Source organism: Megachile rotundata, chromosome 3, assembly GCF_050947335.1.
Source record: "Megachile rotundata isolate GNS110a chromosome 3, iyMegRotu1, whole genome shotgun sequence".
NCBI lineage: Eukaryota > Metazoa > Arthropoda > Insecta > Hymenoptera > Megachilidae > Megachile > Megachile rotundata.
The window spans coordinates 6,228,593-6,253,823 of NC_134985.1; the positions used below are offsets into that span (position 1 = coordinate 6,228,593).

The 25,231-nt window shown below is 41.8% G+C and overlaps 1 long non-coding RNA gene across 5 annotated transcripts; it reads right to left on the bottom strand.

Annotated features, from left to right (window-relative positions):
• Positions 1 to 599: 599 nt before the first annotated feature.
• On the bottom strand, positions 600 to 15,479 carry LOC143264065 (uncharacterized). 5 transcript variants are annotated; one of them, XR_013037533.1, is made up of 16 exons: positions 14,353 to 15,479; positions 14,089 to 14,247; positions 13,859 to 14,004; positions 13,594 to 13,771; positions 13,295 to 13,496; positions 12,993 to 13,130; positions 12,746 to 12,883; positions 12,118 to 12,340; positions 9,312 to 11,917; positions 9,061 to 9,233; positions 6,174 to 7,674; positions 5,805 to 6,094; positions 5,537 to 5,716; positions 5,202 to 5,469; positions 1,653 to 2,018; positions 600 to 1,581 (listed from the first exon to the last, which is right to left on the bottom strand). It is a non-coding gene; the product is annotated as an uncharacterized LOC143264065 (long non-coding RNA). The 5 variants fall into 5 exon arrangements; XR_013037535.1 differs by having other exon boundaries at positions 9,312 to 9,395; positions 9,526 to 11,917; positions 14,089 to 15,479; XR_013037534.1 differs by having other exon boundaries at positions 13,859 to 13,964; positions 14,089 to 15,479.
• Positions 15,480 to 25,231: the final 9,752 nt, after the last annotated feature.

The following is a 25,231-nucleotide window of genomic DNA, read 5'->3' on the forward strand; positions in this document are numbered from 1 at the left end:
GAGCGACGCCACCCCGTCATCCTCCGCGGGGGCGACCGGCAGCCCGCTATCGAGGGACGCCAGGCCTGAGGACGAGCTATCTCCAACCACCACCTAGAGAGGGCCCCAGGACCTGGCCGCAAGGCACTGCGGGATGGCCCATCCTAGACACCGAAATCCTCGGGGTGGGGGAATACCGCGAACCGGGGAAGAAGATGAGGAGAAGCTAGCGAGCCGCTGCGACACCGAGTCGAATTTCCGCCAAAGCCCCGATTAAATTCAAATTCTGTTTCTTTCGTCGCGTTTTGCATTTTGTTCAGTTTTAGTTTCAATAGTGCGTTCTCTTTTTCTGTATTTGGTTCTCTTTTGTATTGTGTGTGTGTGTCTGCGTGGAGAGAATTTGTCGCCGCCGCCCCAATGTGAAGATTTTGGAACCACTGCGCCAAAAAGGTAGGAGCCATCTCCTTGCCTACTATTTTTTTTTTTTATTCATTTGCGCGTGGGCGAGGGCGATAGGACCCCTGGCCCCAGTGACGAGGACCCTAGAGGCCGCTAACGGTCTACGTCGATACCGTTCCCCCCCTAATCTATTTTTCTCGTTCCTGTATTTGGTATTTAGGACCAACGTCCTCTTGTTGTCCACGACCCCTAAGAGGGCGTGCTCCCTGCGGACGAATACTACGGCTTTTCTTTAGTTTCTGCCTTTTTTTGTACTTGCGCGTACCGTGAGCCCCGCGAAACCCTCCCTCGCAATTGGCGAGTCGATCCCTTTTCTTTGACCGTTGCTTGTAATGGGTGGGGCCCACTCCAGTTTTTTTCTGTTCTGCTTACGTGGCCTACTTGGGGCCCGAATAAGAGCCTTTTTCTGTTGGATACAAACTCGCAGGTCTTTTACTCATTTTTTTTTTCTCTGACCCCCTCTGATTCCCGCGCCCGACAGAGCAGCCGGAAGGGCGATTACCGCGGACGTGTGCATTGGCACTGGCGCCCCGTAAAATAAATCGCACGTGGGTGTGAGCATCGGCACGTGGAGGGCCGCTTTCCCTAACTGCCCCCACTCTAGGGAACCCCCTTCGGGCTTTCCCCCACCGATACGTCACAAAGGATTAACTTAAAATTAAATTTAAATTTATATACACAAGTATTCATACAATTAACTTAACTTTACTTAACTTTATTTATTCTATTTTATCTTTATATTTGTTTTCATTCTTATCTTAGCCTATATATTTAGTTAATACATCCGGTTACATGTGCCATCGCTGGGCAGGGCACAGTGGAGCTAAATACTCGACAGAAAAGCACAGTGAAAGGCCGAGTAGCAGATGTAGTGTAGATATGCATGCATGCATGAATAGAAAGAGAGTGTGCATGTAAATTTTCAGCTGATGATGAGAAGAAATAAGAGATAGCGAGCGAGTAAACAAATCGGGAGGCGATCACTCGATCCAGTGATGCTGGGTCTTTTTCTTCTCTTCTCTTTTCTTCTTTCTTTTTCCTCCCTCATGGCATCACACAGGTGGACGTCTTTAGCGGGAGAAGCGGACGAAACGCTGATGGACAGACGGCGAGCGGTGAGAAGCAGGAGGACCGAGGAACGATCTGGAACAAACAAACAAAACGAGATAGCACAGAAACCAGTAAAGCGATAAGAAGGTAGAAAAAAGACGCACTTAGTTTAGCTTAGCTTATTACTTAAGCAGCAACAATCGGCGACGAAGAATTAAGCGAAAGCGAACTGGAACAACGATTGCGAACGGGATGACTGCAGACAAGTGTCGCGATGGACGCGAGGCGAGGAGCCTGAAGTAGCGGCGATCACAGACGGGCCTCCCAAATAGGCAGAACAGAGGAGGAGGCGATATTTAGGGACAGCTAGCTGAAACAGGAAGAGTGAAGAGTTTGCCGGAGAAACAAAACACAAGAATCAAATTAGGACAACACAGAAATGAAAGCGACAAGATGCGAATAGATACTTAACTTAGCTTAACTTAACTTCTTTTGAGCAGCCAAACAACGATGAATGGAAAAGAAATGAGCTGAAACAAATAAATAAATAAATATATTATATTATATTACAAATATTAACCAAACCAAATTAAAGTAAATTTAAACTAAATTAACGAAGGTATGATAGTGACACGGATAATGACCAATGAAATGAAGGATTACTTAACTTCCTCAAACAGCAAGTGAGATGGATGAAGACTGATGAGGCTGAAAATGGATAAAATAGATTAGAAAAGGGGACATGTAAGAAGGTAACAAGATAAGAAGACATCAAGTATACTAACCTTCTGCATGGGAGTGGTGCGAAGAATGCAAACCGGTGGCTACGAAGTAGCAGGGGGGAACTCGAGAAAGCAAAGGGGGCAGAGAGAAGCAGTCAGGTAACAACAGAGAAGGTAGGAGCAACTAGTAAGCAGCCACAAGTAAGTATAGAGGTCAGAAAAGAGTCATAGGGAATGAAGAGCAAACAATAATCAAGCAAGGGCGAGAGAAGGAAACAGCAGGAGTAAGAGTGAGCGCGAAGAAGCGAGAAAGGCAAGGAAATTTGACAGATCAGGTTAGTTAACTATGTCAACTAACCCAGTACAACTAGCTATAAATTGGAGCAAGGCAATAAGCCACTTACCAAATTTTAACCCTAATAAGGATCCACAGCTATCTTAAGTAAGTTACAGCACAGCATAAATCATGAAAGAAAACTGCAAACTGTACAGATCAGAACCAAGAGACGAACGTAGGGAAAGCATGTGCCACAAACAAAACGCCATAAGCGCACACACAGGCATACAGGCAAATGCACACAGGAAAAGGGAACATTATCGAGAGGAAGCTCCATCCAAGGTACGCTCCACCTGTTCTTTAACCAGCATAACGTACTTAACAAACACGAGAATAGCGCGGCGATGGCTCTCGGAAGAGCACCGACACAAAATTCGAAGGAGAAAGGGGACCGACAATATTATACAAGGATGAACGCTCCGACTCCCAGCAGGAACAAGAAAAAAGAGTGTGATATGCGTCGTCCTCAACTCCCGCGGAACAAAACCAGCAGATAGGAGAAGAGGCGCGACCTATACGATAAAGATAGCTGACGAAGCAACCATGACCGGTCAGAACCTGAGTCAGATGGAAGGTTAAGAAACGTGGACCTCCTGACTCGATCCAGAAATTTAGGTCAGGAATGAGACAGCGGGTCCATTCAGCTGAAGGGCAAGCATTCCATGAAATCATCAGTAAAGGGATCAATATGGACACAAACAGTGCGGAAATGGATCAGAAATTCCCAGGGGGTACAGCCGGACAACACACACAACACAGCGGTGGACACAGTACGATAAGCACGACAAATACGGATAAGACCGACGCGCTGGGTGGAATGGAGACGGGAAAGGATACAGGCATAATTAACTGCTTCAAACCAAACCGGTGCACCATACAAGACAATCGACTCTACGACGCGATAGTACAATAAGCGACTGGTAAAGCCATAAACACGCAGATTGGGAAGGAGGTAGGACAAACGTTTAGCAACAGCCAACGCCTTAGTGCAAACCCTGTCAATATGATGGCGATAAAGGCAGCTGTTACCAAAAAGAACACCAAGGTAACGAACAAAAGGAGAGTGTTGGAACCATGGACAAAAGATAAACCTTGGGGAACGCGACGACCAGTTAAGAGTATTGCTTCGGTTTTATGAGTGGCTAACACCAAACCTTGAGAAACATACCAGGCATCTAAAATTCTGAGACATTCCTCAGCAAGCGTACGGAGGCGAGAGAGGGATCGAGCAACTATTACGAGAGCCATATCGTCGGCGAAACCAACGGTGATAGCACCTCCAGGAAGTTCAACATCTAACACGCCGTCATAGGCCAATATCCATAGAAGAGGCCCAAGGACAGATCCCTGGGGAACGCCAGCAAACACTGGTATCTCGACCCAAAAACCATCAAGAAGAAATGTGCCCACGCGACGCTCGGAGAGATAGCTACTGAGAATGCGCATAAGGGAAGGAGGAAATCCGCGCGACTCGGCGACGCGAAGAACGTTCTCCCACTTCAGAGTGTTAAATGCGTTCTTCACGTCTAGAGTCACGAGAAGGCAGTGGCAATTGGAGGTGAGGGCACGGTCCCATTCCGCAGTAACCACGCGCATTGCCTGCATGGTGGAGCGATCGGATAAGAAACCAAACTGGCGAGGAGAAAATCCGCCCGAAACACGTACTGCTTCCAGGAGATGTTCGCAAATGTAGTATTCAAAACCCTTACTTAGATGAGGAAGCATGCAAAGGGGGCGAAGATCACTAAACGAGGTGTAAGGTTTACCGGCCTTAGGAATTAAAACTATACGGCCGCTCTTCCAAACGGATGGAAAATAACCATGGGGGAAACACGAATTAAAGAGCTTAGTAAGCCAAGCGAGGGCAGTTTTTCCAACAACGCGCACGACCTCATCTGTCATACCATCAGGACCAGGAGCTTTTTTGGGACTAGTACGGGCCAAGGAATAGGCCACAGTTAAAGGGTCAATCGAACGTCGGAACCGTCCGAAGTTATGTAAGTATTATGGAAAAGGGCAGGAGGCAAAACAATGTCCGAAGTAACAGACAATTCAGACGAAACAGGGTGAGAACAAGAAGGTAAGTCGAGAGCCAAGGCAGACGTAGTTCCGACACCAAACGCAGAGGAAAGGGAAGGTAAGGTAGAATGGGAAACAGGAGCAGGGCTAGGAGCACAGACAAACAGAGCCTGCATAGCAAGGCGAAACTCTTCGCGATTTAGGGACACAGGAGGCTGCGTACCTCGCAGTTTTTTCAGCATGGATTTATAGGGACGATCCCACACGTCGGTTTCAACTTCACCCACCAGCTCCTGAAAACATTCGTTCTTCCGGCGACGCATTAAAGAATTGAAAGATCGACGAGCTAAGAGATAAACCGGGAGGGCAACCTCTGAAGCGAGGGCGGAATCACGAGAAAAGGTTTTTCGATACAAGTTGCGAGCATTGCGCGTCTCACGGCGAAGAACAGTCAATTCCTCGCACCACCAGGGGGCGTCACGGCGTTTCTTACGACGTAAGGGAAGCGCGGGACGAGACGAGTCAAAAAGAGACTGAAAGGCAGCTAGTTCTGCATCGATTTCGACGCGCGAAAATAACTGAGAGGAAGCAGAAAAATCACGGGAACAAAAAGGGGGAGATGACGAGTTACATGCCTCACTGCAGCGTTTCTGGGAGCTTGAAAGCGTTCTAACGACGGCGCCTCTTCACCCTTCCGAGATTCAATGCGAGGAGCATTTCTTGAAGACATACTCGAGAGACGGTACCGGATGGTATGTGGTACGATTACCAATTGCCACACAACAAACCGAGGACGTTGGGATAACAAGATTCACCGCCACCAGGATGCTGTTGGCATCTGAACGTCGCCGAGATCGTGATCCTCGTCTCCGGGAAAAATACGCAGCATTCCTCGACGAGTACCTAAAAATGGGACATATGTAGTCAGTCACCGCGCATTTCGGAGCAATACCGCGCTGGAGTTACCTACTTCACCACGGCGTATGGAAAGGAACAGGCGACGACGCGAAGATTCGCGTGGTTTTCAACGCATCGTGCGTCTCCGGAGGTAGGTCTTTACTTAATTCAGTTCTGTTACCAGGTCCCAAACTGCATAGCGAGTGCATGTGGATTGTCCTCACGCGCTGGAGACTCTTCCAATGTGTTCTATCTGCGGACATTGTTAAAATGTTCCGTCAAATATGCGTACACCCTGAAGATTGCGATTGGCAGCGTATTGTATGGAGGTCATCACCCACCGAGGAAGTACGGGACTTTCGTCTCGCGACGGTCACGTACGGGACCACCCCCGCTCCCTTTCTGGCTCTTCGAGTCTTCCAGCAGCTCGCAGACGATGAGGGCGAATACTTCTCACGAGGCGTGGAAGCTTTGCGACGCCATTCGTACGTAGACGATATCCTGGCTGGAGCTGACAATATCTAGGAAGCTGAGGAAGTCCGACGCCAGCTGGTGGAGCTCCTCACGGCGGGCGGTTTCTCTCTGGATAAGTGGGCGGTCAATTTCGAAACCTCGATGTCTGGCAGGCTTTCTACAGAGAAATTGTTGCAGGTCAATGACACCGTAGGAGCACTCGGACTTCGATGGGATCCCAAGATCGATGTACTCACACTGCAAAGTTCTCGAACAGTCGATGGAGCCCCAAAGGCTTCATGGACGAAGCACGAGGTTGTCTCCGAAACGGCCCATCTTTTCAATCCAATGGGATGGTTCGCTCCGGTGTTCATACGGGCCAAGGTTTTGATCCAAGATCTTTGGCTCGCAGTCCTGGACTGGGATGACCCTTTGACGACGACCATCGATACGAACTGGACCAACTTTCGTAGCGATTTGGAGCGGTTAGAGGCGCTGAAAATCCCCCACTAGACGGGCTCTGCATCCGAAGATGTCTTGGAGCTCCACGCCTTTTGCGATGTGTCCGAACGAGCGTACGCAGCCGCCATTTACTTGCGGGTGCCTCACTCGCGTGCGGCCGCTGACGTACACTTGCTGGTTAGCAAGACGAAGGTCGCACCAACGAATCAGCAGAGTGTGCCTCGGCTCGAGCTTTGCGGGGCTCAACTCTTAGCGCGACTCCTCACCGCAGTTCGGGATAGTCTACAGCCTCGCACCCTTCGATTACATGCATGGACGGATGCTGCCGTCGTCTTAGCGTGGCTCCAAGGATATGCTTCGCAATGGAAGCCCTTCGTCGCCTACTGAGTCGCGGAGATCCACGGGCTTCTTCCAGAAGTGCAGTGGAGACATGTGCGGACATCCAATAACCCCGCAGATTTGGCGACCAGAGGCCTATCATTTAATGAATTAGAAGAAAATCGATTATGGTTGCATGGACCCACTTTTTTGAAGGATTCTCCAGAGCAATGGGAGGAGTCGACAGTAACGATATCTGGAGATGTTCCGGAACAACGTTCCATCACGCTGCACCTATCCGCGACTCGGATGGAGCCCAACGAGCTACTGGAACGATGGTCGTGTTTCTCCCGGCTCGTCCGTGTCACTGCATACCTCCGACGATATATCCACAATTGTCGATCGGCTCTCTCTTGCCGAGGTGGATTTTTGTCCGCGCAGGAGCTCTGTTACGGCCTACCCGCGTAAAGGTAGGTTCCTTCCTTACCACATACCAACGATCCCCCTCCCAGTTTATTGTCAATTTGAGCTTTAGTGGCCACAATGCTGCTCCGCCGCGCCTGAGCTTTCGTTTATATCGGCAGGTGTTCGAGTCTTAGACCCACCACTGCACAAGAGTCGGAGCCCAGTCCAATCAACGGGTTCCAAAGACATCACCTGACTCCATTGCCTGCTGTAAGGAATTTTCTCTAGGTTCCGTAACTGCTATTGAGCTAGAAAGCACCCAACAGACGGGAGGGAACCCCGATCCCCCTCCCAGGTGACGAAGGGCCCTACGTCGTAATCGTACAATTGTAATTTGTTTAATCCGTGGAGTGTCTTGTTCGTTTTAATTATTGTTGTGCATTAAACTGTTAATCTACACGTGTACTCTTTCGTTTCTTTTGAACACTTTCCCTCTCGTTACGTTACTTCTTTCGCTCTTTGCCGAAACATTTTTCGGTCCTTCGAGCCGGATAAATCGCATCTCTCTTCTGTCTACGAAGGAAGTGAAAGAAAACTCTTAGTGAAAGTGTCTCCTTACCGGTACACCGCGTTGCGTTAACGGTTGCAGTTTAAAACTTGAGCGTGCTCGACCTCTGTGAACAGTGACCTTTCACCCGAACAACTCTATTCGTGCGTAAAACAAAACCGTTACCAGTTAAAATATCGACGATTAACAGTCTGATAGATCGCCAGATCGAGCTTTTCTCATCGATAAGTCGTACAATCATCAATTTAAACAAGAAAGGAGAAGCCAACATCATTGAGAAGTATGTCAAATCCCGCTTAGCAGCTCTTCAGAATAACTGGAATTTGTTTCAAATCAATCATTCGAAAATCACGGACCTAAAAACGGAAGCCGTAAAAAATTCATCGTATTTTTCCGAAGATCTTCTTTCGCAATGCGAGGAAATGGTGATCGATAATCAGGCGACTCTGAGTGAGTATTTAGCAAAATTCGAAACTAAATCGAAATTAGCACATAATGAAAATACCAATCCTACGTCATCCGGTAACACCCAGACTCAGCAAACGCGTTTTTTACCTCAATTATTGTTACCTAAATTCTCCGGAATGTACAAGGAGTGGACTCCATTTCGAGATCTTTTTGAGTCGATGGTAGTTAACAACGCAACAATACCAGAAGTTGAAAAGTTTCATTATCTGAAACTAAGTGTTACCGGTGAAGCTGTTCAACTGATAAATAATTTAGTCGTTACCGGAGACAATTTTAAACTGGCATGGCAACTCATTTCAGACCGTTATGAAAACCGCCGCGTCCTTGTCGACGCACAATTAGAATTGTTGTTTTCGCTCAAAAGGTCGTCGCACGAATCTGCCGCCGAGCTAAAACGGTTATACGGCACAACAACAGAAGTCCTTGTCGCACTCAAGGGTTTAAAATGCGACACAAATAACTGAGACCCTTTTATAGAGAAAATGTATCGTCAAATTCGAGTGCATGAAGACGACCAATTAATGCAGTGCATTCTTTGGCGACGCGACACGTCAGCTCCCGTGTGCAACTCGCGGACTCGCGTACGCCCCGTTCCTAGCTCTTCGATGCTTGCGTCAACTCTTGGAAGACAACGGAAAAGCTCTACCTCTCGCTAATTCGATTCTATTAGAAGAAACTTACGTTGACGATATATTATCAGGAGCCCACAGCGTTACGGAAGGGCGAGAGAAAATTCGTCAACTGAACGAGCTTCTTCGCAAGGGTTGTTTTCACCTTCATAAATGGATAGTCAGCTGTAACGATCTTTTGAAACTACCTGTAGAACTTTTCCGTTCAAATGGCAAGCGCGATATAAGCATCAATACTTCGCATCGAGCGTTAGGCCTCGCGTGGAATGTAAACAACGATGCATTTCTGTTTACCTTTTGCTACGACGGTTCTCATCCTATTTCGAAGCGTAGCGTGTTATCGACAATCTCGTAACTGTTCGATCCTCTCGGTTTAATAACAGCAATAATCGTACGAGGCAAAATTATGATGCAGGAGTCGTGGGCGATAAAAATCGGGTGGGATGACCGTCTTCCTTCAGAATTTGCTAAGCAATGGGAAAAGTTTTGTATCAGTCTCCGCGATTTACGTTTAATATCAATCCCATGGTGGAGCGGATTCTCACCTTCACTGCTAACAGTTGAGCTTCACGGGTTTACAGATGCGTCGTCGTTGACTATGGGAGTCGCGATCTATTTACGTACGGTCACTGGCGAAAACGAAGTACGTATTTCGTTAGTAGCAAAAATAAAGGTAGCCCCGATCAAACGCGTCACTATTCCGCGACGCGAGTTAACCTCTGCCGTATTACTTGCTCGTCACATTAAACGTGTTCGTACCGTTTTAAAACTTCACCATGTTCCTGTGCACTTATGTACAGATTCCACGGTAACTCTCGCTTGGATTCGTAGCCATCCATCGCGATGGAAGAAATACGTACACAGTCGCGTTGCCGAAATTCAAACTGTAATTCCGAACGCGTCGTGGCATCATGTCCCAGGAAACGAAAATCCGGCAGACTTAGCATCACGCGACACCACTCCCAACCAACTGCTTCATTCAGACTTGTGGTGGTCGGGTCCCGAATGGCTCAAGCGTCCGCCCCCCGCGTGGCCGACGGAAATTCTCGAACCCGACGATCGGATTAATGAAGAGGTACGATCGGAGAAACGAATCGTTAGGTCGGTACTCGCGAATCAGGAAACGTCTACCAGTTTAATTACGCGCTACTCGTCTCTCACGAAATTGTGTCGCATCACCGCATGGTGCTTCAGAGCGATATCACAATTTCGTTCAAACTCCTCGCGCGCTCAAGTAGCTCCCCGCTTAGGTGTCGGTAAAATCCACAACGCGCGTCTTCATCGGGTCAAAGAAACCCAACACGAATTCTTTCCTGAAGAGATCAAGTCGTTAAAGTCCGGGTCTCCTGTCGCAAAATCTAGCTGCATTAAAAATCTCATGCCGTATTTTGATGAAACCGGTATTCTGCGAGTAGGCGGTCGTTTACATCACGCTCTTCTGCATCATGATCAAAAAAATCCGATCATTCTTCCGCGTGCTTCTCCATTCACCATTCTCGTCATTGATCACGCACACAAGTCAGCATTACACGCGGGGCCACAGTTAACACTCGCGACACTTCGTCAAAACTACTGAATTGTTGGTGGTCGTAGCCCCGTCACATCATTCTTGCACACGGGAGTTGATTATGCCGGACCCTTCCAAATCCGGACACGACGCGGCCGCGGAGGCACCGTGTACAAGGGATACATCGCCCTTTTTGTTTGTTTCGCGACCGGCGCCGTTCATTTAGAACTCGTTTCCGATTACACTTCTAACGCGTTTATTGCGGCTTACAAGCGGTTTAGTGGCCGCTGCGGTATACCTGCCACTATTACTAGCGATTGCGGAACAACTCTAGTCGGGGCGAACAAAGAGCTACGCCGAATGTTTCAGGAAGCGTCGCGCGATGTCAACATCTCAAACGGTCTCGCTAATGACGGCACAGAATGGAAGTTCAACCCACCTTCAGCTCCCCACTTCGGCGGCAAATGGGAGGCAGCAGTCAAATCTGTTAAATTGCATATCCGCCGTGTGGTGGGAGACACTTCGCTGACCTTCGAAGAATTTTCTACTCTCCTCGTTTAGATTGAAGCGGTGTTGAATTCGCGTCCGCTGTGCCCTCTTAGCGATGACCCGTCTGACTTATCGGCGTTAACTTCTGGTCATTTTTTGGTAGGAAGTGCGCTCAAGGCTGTCCCGGAACCTACACTATGTCAACTCCCGATGTCTCGTCTGTCACGATGACAGCTTTTGCATAAATTTACAGAAAACGTTTGAAAGCTCTGGTCGCGAGACTATCTCGCGTCACTTTTACCCGCAAAAAAATGGCAGCAGAGCCGAGAAGCGATTCAGCTTGGCGCTCTAGTATTAAGGGGTAACGCCACTCTAGAAGTCATAAAAAAAGGTGATTTTCGGGAATTTTTAAAGTAATAATCGTACAAGTTATAAGGTCAGAATAAAAAAGGCCTTATTATATATGTTTTGAAGATGGTTTGTAAATTTTTAGAAACAATTTGGATTAAAAATGGCGGCTGTAGGTGCTGGCAAGCAACAACATCATTTTTTGAAAGGGCTATACGGGCGGACTGTTTTTTCATTAACGCATGGTCCTAGGACAAAAAATCAAAAAGTTTCTCATAGTATATACCAAAATCTATGGAACATCATACGGAAATTAAAAAATATTAATAATTGTTAATTTGATGTAGATATGAACAAAAAGTTTCGAAAAACGGCAAAAAATTCAGCATTGAATTGTTAATAAAAAGTTAAGTTAATTAATCAAAAAATCCGTATGATGTTCACTGCGTTATATTATTTTGCACCTCTCCACGAAATTTCAAGTCGATTAGTTAACAACTTTCCGCGTTATTTGTCCGCCCAGTTCAAATAAAGTGATTTCGAGAAAAACGCGTTTAAAGTTTTGATTGCCATTCAGCATAAGAAATTTGTTATATAACTTTAATCAGCGATGCCTGCACCATTTATTTGGCCTTTTATATTAACATATAAGACGAATCCACTTCTTATAATTTGACCGCTTACGTACTTCCTCGATTGTCAGCATATCAGAACAGAACCTCATCTAGCCCAGTCGCGCTTACACATCTCCAAGAGTTGAAACTGGCGGATCCGAATTTCCAATCATTCCGACGCGTAAGCGTTATACTGGGAGCGGGAATATACGCTCAGATTATTCGGTCCGGTTTAATACAAGGTCCCCCAAACACCCCAATAGCTCAGGCAACTTCACTTGGGTGGATATTAACGGGACCCTTACTCGCCCCTCAAAATGACAAGGCCGACTCTCATCAGGCAATATCTTTACAGTGCTCAATAATGGATCCGGACTTAACCGAAGCACTCACCAAGTTCTGGAAGCTCGAGGAAGTCCCTTCCAACTCAAATCAGCTCACTAGCGAGGAACAGGCGTGCGAGGATCACTTCCGAAAAACGCATTCTCGAGACTCTTCGGGGAGATACACCGTGGCTCTGCCATTCAAATCTTCACCTTCTCTTCTGGGTGAGAGCAAACGAGCCGCCATCTCTTTCTTCGCGAAGTTAGAAACGCGCTTCAATTCAAATCCATCACTACAAAAAGAATATTGCGATTTCATTAAAGAGTATGAGTCGCTAGGACACATGGAGCGTGTGCCGGATCAAAAAATTCTAAATTCAAACTATTATTTGCCTCATCACGGTGTGTGGCGTCAAACTAGCACGACTACTAAACTTAGAGTCGTGTTTAACGCCTCACACAAAAGCACTTCAGGTCTGTCTTTAAACGACTTGGTACATACTGGTCCAAATCTACTACCGGAAGTTTTTTCTATTTTATTACGCTGGCGCAGACATGCTATAGCTTTCGCGGCGGACATTGAGAAAATGTATCGTCAAATTAGGGTATCCCAAGCAGATTGTGAGTTTCAAAACATCGTTTGGCGAAATTCTCCTAACTCTCAACTCTCTACTTACAAACTTTCAACGGTTACTTACGGCATGGCATGCGCTCCATTTCTGGCTATTCGTACTCTACATCAGTTAAGTACCGACGAAAAAGAGTCTTATCCGCTGGCAGCTTCTTGTCTTTTGCACGACACCTACGTCGATGACGTAGTATCTGGATCCAACACTCTGGAAGAAGCCATTCTCCTTAGTAATCAATTAATTGCGTTGTTAAGGGCGGGCGGCTTTAAACTTAGAAAGTGGGTATCTAATAATCCCGATCTTCTAAAAAACTTACCAGCGGATTACCTTGCTTCTTCTTCTAATCTAGTGTGCAACTTTGACTCAGTTTCGAGTCTCCTTGGTTTGAGTTGGAACACTTCCTCGGATTGCTTTATTTTCAGTCCTCAACCTCGAAACCTTACTGGACGCATAACTAAAAGGACAGTTTTTAGTGAAATCTCAGGATTGTTCGACCCACTAGGCCTTCTGGCTCCTGTAGTAATTCTCGCAAAAATCTTTATGCAGTCACTTTGGCTGCTGAGTTTAAATTGGGACGATCCGCTTCCCAACCCTCAAAGGGATTTCTGGGTAACTTACCTGTCGGAGTTGAGCGCTATTTCCTCGCTTCGGATACCTCGCTGGCTTTCTACTTCATCCAACACTAACATTCTTCAATTGCACGGATTTGCTGACGCGTCCGAAAGAGCCTATGCAGCGGTCATTTATATACGGGTTCTGTCCCAGAATCCCGAAGCTGCACCCACGGTGACACTCGTGGCAGCAAAAACGCGAGTAGCTCCTTTAAAACAAGTCTCACTGCCTAGACTCGAACTATGCGCAGCTACCCTACTGGTTAGGCTTATAAAAGGTGTTAGAGATACTCTTTCGTTACATACCTGTGAACTTCATCTCTGGTCTGACTCCACCATAGTTCTCAGTTGGCTTCAGCAACACCCTTCTAAATGGAAAACGTTCGTCGCCAATCGGGTGTCAGAGATCCAAACATCGATGCCTCATGCAGTCTGGCGTCATATTCCGTCGGCAGACAACCCGGCCGACTTAGCTTCTCGTGGTCTTTCAGGAAAAAGGTTAGGGTCAAGTAATATTTGGTGGAAGGGACCAACCTTTTTGTCCCAACATAATCCTGATCTAAATAATTACCTTCTTTCGAACTTAGTCACGGATAAGGAAGCTCGGACCTCAAGGTTAGTTTGCTCCACGGTCACTAGTTCCTCCTTCTTAGAGGAGTTTATATCTCGCTATTCATCTGTGGATAAATTGTGTAGAATAACTTGCTGGTGTCTTCGCTTTGGAAATAGAAACAGACAGAATTGTTTACCTCGGCTTACTACAGATATTGGTGTGGATGAATTACTGAATGCGCGACTTACCTTAATCAGATGTATACAAAACATAGAGTTTTCAGAAGAAAGGGCTTTGCTTGACCAGTCTGCTTCTATCTCTCGTGGACCTTTGAGCAGACTGAACCCCTTTTTGGACGAAAGGGGAATTCTTCGCGTCGGCGGAAGATTAAAACACTCACTACTGGACTTTAATGAAAAACATCCCATTATTCTTCGTAAGAGGGGACACTTCACTACACTGATCATTCGCGAAGCTCACTCGAGAACCTTGCATGGCGGAGTACAACTTACTTTGGGGTTTCTTCGCCAACGATACTGGATCCTCTGCGGACGTCGAGCTGTTCGGACTTACGTATTTTCGTGCGTTACTTGTTGGCGATGGCGCGCGAAAACTGCCGAACAGCAAATGGGTAATTTTCCTCTCGATCGCGTGCGACCGTCTCGACCATTCATTAATACTGGTATTGACTACGCCGGGCCGTTCGTTATAAAAACTAGTCCAGGTCGGTGTTTACGTTCTCGGAAAGCCTATGTAGCTGTCTTTGTCTGCTTAGCTTCTCGCGCGGTTCATCTCGAGCTAGTATCCGATTACACAACAGACGCTTTCCTCGCCGCTTACCGGCGCTTTGTATCGCGACGAGGAATGTGTTCCCTTATTCGAAGCGATCAAGGAACAACTTTTATCGGCGCTCAACGAGAGCTTCATCGTCTCTTTCAAGATGCGCAAATCGAATGGTCGACAGTCGCGAATAACTTAGCTAAAGAAGGAACCGTGTGGCAATTCAATCCCCCATCTGCTCCCCACTTCGGGGGCATTTGGGAAGCGGCCGTCAAATCGCTAAAATTTCATCTCAGGCGAGTAGTGGGGGATACACTTCTGACTTTCGAAGAATTCACCACTGTTTTAGCGCAGATCGAGGCTTGCCTCAATTCGCGTCCTTTGGCGCCTCTTGGGGATAGTACAGATTCTTTCGACTTTCTTACACCGGGTCATTTTTTAATAGGAGGTCCTCTCGTTTCCGTGCCGGAGCCCACTCTAATCGACGAAAAAACTTCGCGACTTTCTCGTTGGCAGCTCGTGCAGCAGATGCGGGATCATTTCTGGCGACGCTGGGCGGCAGAATATCTTAACACTCTTCAGACACGAAGCAAATGGTCTCAGCCTCAACCAAACGTGAAGCCTGGAGATCTCTGTCTAATCACGTCGGAAGTCACACCGCCAACCAAATGGCCAGTTGGAAGGATTATAGAGGTCTACCCGGGCTCCGATGGCAAAGTACGCGTCGTCCTCGTGCGAACCCCGCAAACTACTTTAAAGCGGCCCGTAGCGAAGCTTTGTCTGTTCCCCGAAACGCAAACGAGCGACTAACTATCTGTATTCGTTCGTCATCTCGACGAAGGCGGGCGGTAATGTTAGGAATCGCTATTATCGACTACATAGCACCGATCGGCCGTCGTAGAGCTATGTAGATCGCTGAACCCCCTCTCCTCATAGGTTTAGCTATGAAGCGAGCGGCGAGAACGGAATTGTAACAACTTTTGTAGCAGAGCGAAATATAAGCGAAAATATTAAAAGGGAGCGAGTCTTGATTACAATAAAATCATTCTGGTGCGTGAAGTTCCAACTCCTTTATTCACGGGAGAAGAACAAGAAATATTTCTGCCTCAATATATATACGGTTCGCCTACGACCATCACCGGCGTCAATTAAATCATCCTTTTTTACCATCAAAAACCACCATCAAGACCCTTTGTCTATTTTTTCAAATTGGGGTCATTGTTTATTAACCTAACTGAATCAGGCCTTTTGCCTTTATCCAGGTACCGTTCTCAACGCTGATTATTGCGCGCGTATCCGTAAGTTACGCTGAGCCTACCACAGAGTGGTTGCTGTCCACTTAAAAAAATTCGTGTTTCCGACCTGCCCCACACTTAAAATTTTTTTCTCATATTCTGCACATAATAAAGCATCATTTAAGCAAAAAAAAAAAAAAAATCGATTTTTTCAAAATTCTAGAGTGGCGTTGCCCCTTAAATACATTTCAACCTTTTCGGAGGCGGCGCATAATTAAAAATACCTCAGTAAACGTTGCTGCCAATAACCAGTTGATTGTGGTATGGCGTATTGGAAATTAATAAATCCTGAGAAAGAATACGAACCATTAAGGGGGGCAATACCTTTAGAATCTTAAAAAACTGAAAATTTTTTTTTTTCCATAAAATGTTAGTGCAACATCTTAAAAATATGGTCTCCAAATTTTAAACCGAAATACCGAACCCTTTTGAAGTTATGGCCGATTAGCGCCACGAGTATTCACGCGTTAAGTGCAGAGAACTGAAACTTTAAACGCGTTTTTTTCAAAACTACATTTTTAGAATTGGTGTGGCTGATAACTCAAAAACTAGTCTATTAATCGCGCTCAAATTTTTTGCACATATCCATGACAATAGTATCTAACATATGAACCTAAATGTATGAAATTAATTGAACATTAAAGTCCTTTTTTATTGCAAAATATTGCAAAAATTTGTAGTAAAATTCAAAGTTTTTCTTTAAAAGCGCGCCATTTCTTTAATTTTACACATTTTGCACATTTCTGAGGTTCATCTACTAGCTGTGAATGTTAGTTTTCGAAACATTGTCTGCAAACTTGTTTCAGACCAATGGATCTAAGGCTAGAACGCACACGGATTCACGAGACGCGCCAAACACTTCCAGGAAGGACTGTTATAATTCCGCCATTTTTAAATGTATTTAAAAACAAAAAATATTGTGTAATAGGCAATAGTTATAATAAATTATACATGAAATTTCAAAAACGAAAAACAAAGATATCCTATACAAAAAAATTCACAAAAATCAGCTTATTTTCATCGGTCTAAAGGTACTGCCCCCCTTAAGTCGGTTAAAAAACCCATTGGGTATGTTAATACAGTATTGATTCGTAACAAGCAACTCGCTCGGGTCTGGCTGAATCAGGTATATTTTCGGCTTGCCTTTGTTCCCAAGCGCGACGACGGCGATAACGTAGATAAAAAAACAGGGGGTTGGGTGTAGCGGTATACTATAAAGTAATTGGACGAGCAACGCTGTTATTCTTTAGACAAGAACAGAACATAGCATGCTTTCCCTTTTTAATAGTAGTAAAATTTTGTGAATGGAATAATATACCGGATTAGTAACAAGCAACTGCCCAAACCTGAGCGAATGGCTTATTACGAATCGATATAGAATCAGATGAATCGAACACGCTGCAATTCCTAATTTGTCACACTTTGCCTTATTTTTTTACAATTATGTGAATATTAACATATACCTACATAGCAGTTTAAGAAATATTGATATCAAAAAATAGTAGGTCATCGCCATTACTGCGACAATAAAGCAATTCGGAAAAAATTATGGTTGAACGAGCAGCTAGTTTTATGACCATTTCATTGTACATAGTTCATATAGTATTATATATTGTATATAGTGTATTATACTTACATAATTTTTCCTTCAACTTTTTTTTATTTTTGTTAAAAAAATTAATTAAGATTATAGATAAAAATGTACCTCAAATTATTGTTCACTGTCAACCATTAGATTTAAAAAAAAATGTCATATTACGACAGAATCGCTATGTATCAGAATGAGAAAACAATATAATGTACCGGATTCGTAACAAGCAACTGGCCAGATCCGAGCGAGTGGCTTATTACGAATCAATGTAGAATTAATTGAATGAGCGACAGAATCGCTATGCATCAGAGTGAGAAAACAATATATGTGTTCTGTCGTCTTTCCACTAAACTGTTCGGTCAACTGTTCGGGAAAATTTACGACTTCTTCGGTTTCACGGACCTCCCACTCTTTCTCGAATCTCTCATTTAGCGGTCGACTTCAAATAAAGAAGAGGGGATAGAAATTTGCTTGTTACAAATCACAAAACTGTTACGAATCAATACTGTATACCATATATAATAACGGAAAATTTTTTTTCCTTTTTAATTTTCAGACAACTCCAAACTTGGGCGTTATTTTAGGTTTTGTAATTTTTTAACTTGTGATGCGTAGCATGAGGTGGATGTTTTGGATGTGCGTGTAAAATGTGTGACAATGGGTGTGTGGATCTGGCACGTGTGTATCAATCGTCTTTCCTGTGATATTAGGCTATTAGATACAGGGGAATGGTTTTTTATCGAATAACCAAACCTAACTCCCCCATGAAGGTGGGGCTGCCTGCGTCCCCACAGGTGTGCGTACCTTGCATGGGGGCAATTGCCGTAGCCCGTCCCAAGCCGGGTTGAGAAAAGTAGAGGGGCCTAACCGTACCTAACTACGATGCCTTCGTCGAGATAAAGGCATCACTTTCCCTTTAAACTCCCCAGCGTAAGATACTTTATTGATAAGGACGCCTCATTATCTCGTGTCAAGTCCATTTCGTAAATAAATAGAAACGAACGTATTGACAACAATTTCTTTTTATGTAAAATTACTATCACGGCTATGATGATAATAATTATCATCTTCCATTTTATGATAATAACAATTTTCTGGTTTACTTATTCAGCGTACTTCTGTGTAAAGTATGTGCGTTTCACTAATTTCATAATATATTCTATTAATATCATACATCCGTAACGAAACCTTAAAATTTCACATCAAACACAATGTTATAACGAAATGTAAGTTTACCAACTTCTGTCACGTTTACCGGACTTTGTAACTTTCCACTGACACTTGTTTGCTGTTGGATACGTCTACTCTCTTCGGAGGAAGTAATCTGACTAGAGGTGATCGAACAATATCCTCCCTCGTAGACTTACTTCGTAGAAATATAAAATATAAACATTATTCGAAAAAGTTTCTTTTCTTACGATTTTTTGCACCCGATAATTTTTTAATATCTCACCATATCAAGTCGGGCTATAGTTATCGATCGATTTACTCGCACCCTTCCTAAATATGAATAAGTAATTATAGAATTGTAGAATCTGTCAATCATTTTGTTCCAGTAAGAAATTTCTTGCAACATTTTATCAAAATATTCTTTGAAAATGTGATGTTCTTGGAGAGCTAAAGAAAACAAAGGGTGCATAAGTAACTGGGAAATCAGTTCCGCTTAAGCACACACAAACGATGGTTGAATTTAACGGCTGCAACAAACTCAGTATCTTTCTTTTATCCGTGATAGGACTTTGGCCGTATGGAAGCGAAAAGATTCGACATTTTAGAAACATTTTTATCAGCGTTAACCTTTGGTACTGCATAGTCATACAGGTATGGTTTATCGGTTTTATTTAATTAATTTATATGTTCATAAAAGTTTTCTGCTGCAATGGAATAAGGCAATTGTATTCATTAGTAACCAATTGCTTATTTCATTCTTTTCTGAATGTTATTTACAATAACTGCAAAGCTACAAGTAATTTAGAAAAAGCAAATGCAAATTTTGATAAGATAAGTCAATAACTACTTTCGTACTTCTCAGATCACTAGTTTCGTAAAAAGGTGCCTGAATTTATCATATTCTTATGAAATTAAGAGAAAAGAGATATTTAGCAGTACGATAACAGGAAATGATTTATTTTTATTATAGTTATGAAATAAAGACCTGGCTAGTCCAAGCTTACTTTTTTCTTGGCAATTTCACGCTAAATATGTAATGTGGCGTTTGAAATAACATTCGGAAACATGGTAGAACCAAAATTTAGTTATTACTATCTTATGCAGAAGTCTGTATATGTCAGTAACGAATAACTATTTTTAAATAACCAGATTTGTTATGTATCCGATAAGGAAATCATTTACCTTATTTATACTCAAACAGACAAATCTGTATGTGTATCCATCGTGCACTCATACTTTTAGATAACTCCAAATTTCGGTAAGTAATCGTTTTTATTAAAGTATTTACGAATGTTATTTGCTACGTGAGATCAATATTTCATGCAACGATGTCACACAATTCTCATTTTTCCGTTTTATTACAAATCAATTGTATGCAAATATTGCATTTTTGACTAAGCTCAGGTAACAATTAACAGTATAATCAATTTATTTAGATTCGAGCTATTGTCACTATGGAAATGACGTTGCATCGTGTATTAAGGAACGTGACGTTTTTGACTGTGACTATGTCTTCGCTTATAAAATATCATATACATTGGTATCAAGCCAATAGAGTAAGTTACAATATAAAGCAGTAAGTTATAAATACATGTAAAAGTCACATACATGTAAATACATGCAAAGGTAAAATGCAGATAAAAGGACTTATAAATCAAATTAAATTCCACTTCCAAACAAAGAACGAAGCGATGCTTCAAATTATGCAGAAACATAACTATTTAGGAAAGCAGCTGTCAACAATTCTTGCATGTAAGTAAGAATTGTAAGGTTGTGACGTGGAAAATTCAGAAATAAACACGCCATGCGCCTTACAGCATTTATTTACTCGATGGGGTGCATACTGATAATATACCATCTTTCGCCTATTATTTTGGATAAAATTGTACCTCTCAATGAATCACGTTCACTAAAGTATCCAGTGGATGGGGAATATTTGTTCAACAAAGAGAGACATCCTATTTTCGCTACTATCGTTTACTTTTTCTGGATAGCAATATTTGGAGCTATATTTCTTGGAACAGAATCATTAACGATGACGATCTGCCTACATGCTGCGAGCTTATTTGAAGTTACTAGGTAATGTTGTGTATAGTTATGTAATATAAACATAATTCACAATTAAATATGTATATATTGCTTATGTATGCAATATTCCATTTAAAGTGTTACCAACCTCGATTTTTGAATCGGTTAAAAGGTATTGCAAAGAAATGATTAATTGTAAAAATGTCTTCAAGGTGTTTGCACGTCATACATGATAGCAAGACACTGTTTGTAACTGAATGGATCGTGTACCACTACTGTTGAGTATTATATCGCTTATATAATTGAGTTGTTTACAATTAATTTTCAGTTACTATTTTCAAACAGCTGTTTCTGCTGAAGTAACTGACACTACTACTCCACGCAAACATATAAATAATAAGAATATGAGTTACTTAATTAAAAGTGTGATCATGCATAGAGAAGCAATTCTGTGAGTATATTTTCATATCTACGTTAACAAGTTCTAACAGTTTTAGTACATTATGCAATTTACACAAAATAAGTAGAATTTGAATTTTAAATATTGAAAGCATTTTAATTTTAAATTGCACCAAGTAATTTATATATGTATATACATATGTATATTATTTAAACATCGATACTATTGGTTTTGAAGGTTTTGCAATGAATATGATAACTACATTAAGTTATCGTATACACCTCTAATAATATTGGCGATAATTTCTCTGAGTATAAATTTATTTGTAAGTAATTTATGTTTGTATTATCCGGAACGAATGACAAACTTTGTACAAATAAGAATTATAGGATCACTAAACTTTGTTATTTATTTCAGCTGTCTCAATCTATGCTCCATTCTGCAAATATCGGAGATTTACTACTCTTCTTAATGTTAGTCGTAGGAGAAGTGCAATATATGTTTTTGACCAATTTTGCAGTACAGTTTGCGATCGATGGTGCTACTAACATATCCATATACATGTATATATTTTGGCGTATTATGTATACAGAATGTTTCACCACAATATGTTAGATATTCTATGAAAAATAATTGAAACTATATTGTTCTTCCAACTTTTATCATGAATTTTATCAGTGCTAAATCTGTTACTGTTCATATTTTCAAATGATTCATTCATTTCATTGTGACAGAGAACAGTACATTAGATTTAAATTCTAATATAGGACCTTTGAGCGTATTCCGTAGCAGGTCGAGTTTTCATATACACCCCACGCTTTATGATTAGGTACTGTCTCTTCAGACACGTGGTTGACAATTTATAATACAATAGTACAATGACTATAATTATGAAGGAAAGGTTGAAAAGTTTAAATTGCATAAACATCTTAACAAAGTAATAAATTTAATTTTCAAGGAACTGTTTTAACAAATGCGTGCTTGTATCTTTACAACGTTCTACAATAAAAATTCTAAAGGATTACAACAAACAGTTTTAGCTACAGCGTATGCACAATGTCATGGTGGCACGAAACGCATTAATTGGTTTTTCATTATTTCGTTAAGCCCGCAGACATAATATTATTTGTAATTTGATAAACTACTATTTTTATTTTAATTTAGAAGGTTTCACAAAGTTTAGACTTCACGTTGATATATAAAATACTAAGTGAATTACACTTTGAAATGAACCGTTATGATTTTTAATAATTTATCACAGTGAAGTGATTAAATACGTATTCCTTGATATTCACAGATATAATACCAGCTGGTACGAAACATCTATAGCCACGCAGAAATTGCTGCAGATGGTCATACTAAAAAGCAATCAAGGCTATTCTTTCACATTTTATAATATGTTTTATGCATCACTGCGAGGCTTTTCGGTGGTATGTTATTCTAAATTCTACTAAAAAATTACTCATCTCTTAAAATGATGTTTTAATAGATATTTTCATATTTCAGCTATTTCAAACATCGATATCCTACTTTACGGTATTGATATCTTTAAAATAATATACGTCTAATTACACAGCGTTGATTCTGTAGTATGTCCAATTCCGTCATGTCATGTACAGGATGTCTCATAACTGGTGTAACTCCCGGAAAGGGGTGGTAGAGGGCGTAATTCTGAACAAGATATCCCTTTGCAAAAATGGGCTTTGAAGCCTCGTTCCTAAATTATTAAGCAAAAACACGGACCAATCACAGCGAGAGGATTATGCGCGCCCAGAAGCGAGAGCGAAATGTTCGAGTGCCTATGCGCCGAGACAGGGTAAACATTTAATATGAAGCACTTATGTTAAATCTAAGTTAAATAATGAACAGAACAGTTGCAAATAATGTTCACATATTCGTTTGTCACGAATAAGGAACAGAATTAGTTATTTGTAATTAACAGAAGTCGAAATTAAATTTCTGTAACTCTAATTTTACAAAAAACTTACATACCATTAAAATAAGACTCACCAATTGTATAAAAATAATCCTGCTTGATTAAAAATGGATCCTCGTAACTAGATCGTTCTATCGACCGTAACTATTCGTAAAAATAATACGCAGCTTCACTTCACTGTCATTTTTGGTTATCACTTTTCACTGTAATATCTTTTTGCCATTTTTCGCTAGTTTCCTAACATAATAACGATGGATAAACAAGCAGAGACGCGTGAACGATTATCCGAAAATAATTTGTGATTTTTTTCTCTTTAACGTTTCGTTTCGAAATAACTAAAATATTTCGAGCGTAGAGAAAGCGAGAGTTTTGGACAAAATCTTTGACCGTTCGGACCGTCAAGTCAAAGAATCATAAAACAATTAAACGGCTCCGTTTTGCTCGCTGGACGGTCGCTCCGTAGGCATCCAAGAAAACCATTGTCCCTTTTCCTTTCTAAAAGGCAAAAATTGTTTACGCCTTTTTCTAAAGAAAAGCATATTTTCACTTGCGTTCAATTGTCAACCGTCTTTGCTGCAAGGGACTGCTGTCTAAATTTTCCGTCGAAGATCGTCGCGTCGCGTTCGGCAGTTTAAAATAGATCATAAGATGTTCAACATTAAAGAGAAAATAAAAAGTCGCTAAAATTATTTATGAATAGTGTTTACGCGTTTTCGTTCGCATTTTTTATCTGTGGTTATTTCATTAGAAAATTAGTGAACAGTAGCAGCAGAATATTACAGTTAAAAATGATAATTAGAAGTGACAGTGAAGTGAAATGAGTTTACTGATCAAGCTGTGACATCAAATATTGTGCAGTGTGTCTTTCTGTGAAAGATTAGGTTCGATGATGTCACGAAAACACAATTTTACTGGAACAGGATCATTTTTAAACAATAGGTGAGTCTGATTACAATTTGCTTATCATGTATTCACGAAGAATGAATAAATGAACACTACTTTTAATTATTCAGTTCGTTATTCAACTGAGTTTTGTTATAAAGACTTCTTATTAGAATTTTTTACTATTCCGAGGCAAAGACGTTTGGTCACGTTCATGTTCAGCCGCTAGACTCGAAACTGTCGCTTCTGTTTCTGGGCGCGCGTAATTCCCGCCCTCTGATAAGTTCATGTTTTTGCTTAATAATTCAAAAACGAAGCTTTAAATCCTATTTTTGCAAAGGGGAATCCTATTCAGAATCACGTCAGCTATGCCCCCATTTCAGGGACCTACACTAATTGTGAGACACCCTGTATAATAATAAATCATATTTTAGAAATACTAAAGCATGAAATATATCGTTAAAAAATGTCCGAGTCATAGCGTAAAAAAGTAGAATTAAATATAAGAACTATTTGTAATCGTAAAATAAAAGTTAATGCATATTCTCGTAATATAATCACCTTGTTCAGGTCAAGACGGCAATAATAAGAGTGCCCGAAAAGGACACTTCTAGTCTTAGGACCTCCTTCACAGTCTAGCCTGCGAACTGTTTATAATTTTTACGATTCCCTTCAAGGGTCATTGATAAACATCGATGGTCAACATTCAACTTTCTAATATACGAAATGTTAACTATCAAATTTTTTTACAATATGTAACTTTAATCAAGCTGACTGTACAGAATAATATAGAAAATAACAAAAATAAACCTTCTTTTATTAAGATGGATTAAAAGAAAAATTCAGTCTTACGCACATTCGGAATTTTGCAGAGGGTTTAATATTACATATTCGATCTGCTCTTACGACCGATCGCGATTAATTAAATTTAGCTGTCGTCTGTTAAGGGAGGTTGAACATTTAAAATAAAACAAAGCACAGAAATTTTAAAAAGACTAAAGAAATTTATTATTTAAGAAAGAAAAACGACTTGAATCTTTTTAAAATTTGTTAATTAAATTTGATTTATGAACATTGGAAAAGCAATTCTACATAACCCATTATATTTGTATACGTGTGAAAAATTATTATCAGAAAAACAGTAACGAAGAAACGTATAGATTTTATTTTTTTAACACACGAAGGTCCGATCAAAATCAAGCAGCATCTTATAAGTAATCGATTGACAGTCCTTGTAATCAGTCCAGGTTCGAAGCAGTCTCAGGAGGTTATTTTTGTCGGCAGCGATCAACCGGTTGAGAATTCTGAC